General features: G+C 34.5%; 1 non-coding gene across 1 annotated transcript; it reads left to right on the top strand.

The window, feature by feature from the left end:
• The first annotated feature begins 528 nt into the window (after positions 1-528).
• On the top strand, positions 529-691 carry LOC117307543 (U1 spliceosomal RNA). The gene has a single exon (XR_004521315.1). It is a non-coding gene; the product is annotated as a U1 spliceosomal RNA (small nuclear RNA).
• Positions 692-1,270: the final 579 nt, after the last annotated feature.

Here is a 1,270-nt window from a genome sequence, read left to right as displayed (position 1 = left end):
AGAGATTACTCATTTTTTTTTCTAAGTTATTCCTTACAAGACACCAACTCTCATTTTATATCACATGAAGTTTAAATTTTCAACATGTTTAGTTTTTCTCTCCTAACATCTGAAAAGTGGAGGAAAAAATGGATTGACAATTACCATTCTGCCTAACAAGATTAACTGAGTGACTTTAAGTTGTGTCTGAGTGTACGTGTGGAGAGAGAGGAGAGAGTATAAAAGAGAAATACTATTTTAAAAAGATGGCTTACTTTCTTCAATTTCATTCAAAATTTCACTTCCCCTCTTCACCCTCACCATGAATTTTTAACATTAAATTTTTATATGTTCCATTGCCGTTGAACCAATCTTAGTATATAGACACTCCTCAAGGAACTCAGTAACCACATACAGTTTTAGAAACTTGTGTCAAGAAAAGCTCCAAATATTTGCAGCAAATTGATTACCTGTGAGTTTTTGTTTATTTTATTTATATTCAATAAAAATACTACCAGTAGAGTTGTTTGATAAGAGATGTAAAAAAAAATACATACCTGGCAGGGGAGGTACCATGATCTCGAAGGTAGTTTTCCCAGGGGGAGGTTTATCCATTGCCCTTTGGATGTGCTGACCCATGCGATTTCCCCAAGTGTGGGAAACTTGACTGCATAATTCGTAGCATTTGGGGGACTGTGTTTATGGTTTCCACAGAAAAACAAAGAGGTGTAAAGAAGTTTCTAAGACATGTAACAGTTTATGGTTATTAATAAATATTTAATATTATAAGAAATTTCTTCCTTTACAGTTGAGAGAAGATCCTGTTGTCGTTGCTTTTATAGAAGTTGAAAAACGTTTTTCCCCCAGTTTCCTTCAAATAGGGAGAAAAAAAACACTGACTTCATAAAGTTACTCTAAAGATTAAATGTGACAATTCATGTAACATGCCTGCGTCACTTTAATAAACATATTGGTATTATTGTGATGATCGTTATGATTATTATGATTTTACTTCTAAGGCTATCAATACTTGGCTCTCCCCATATCCTCATTTTAACAGTTATTCTTTATTCTTTTGGTGTGTCAAGCTCACTGTTGGCATTAGTTTTACCAAATATTAACTTCCATAAACACATGGGAAGGTGAAGAGTAGAGATGAAGAGGTCGTGAATACAGGGAAATTCTCCTCAAGTGTAGGGCTCCCTAGAAATTACCCTCTGGTCATGCTCCTGTGTTCTCATTAACATTAATGGTTTTACTCCTAAGGCTTTTTTGTAATGGCCTGGGGTTT

The sequence above is a fragment of the Tursiops truncatus genome, chromosome 12 (genome assembly GCF_011762595.2).
Source record: "Tursiops truncatus isolate mTurTru1 chromosome 12, mTurTru1.mat.Y, whole genome shotgun sequence".
In the NCBI taxonomy this organism is placed as follows: Eukaryota; Metazoa; Chordata; class Mammalia; order Artiodactyla; family Delphinidae; genus Tursiops; species Tursiops truncatus.
Note: the sequence above shows the minus strand (reverse complement) of the source record. Positions and strands in the feature narration are given on the sequence as shown.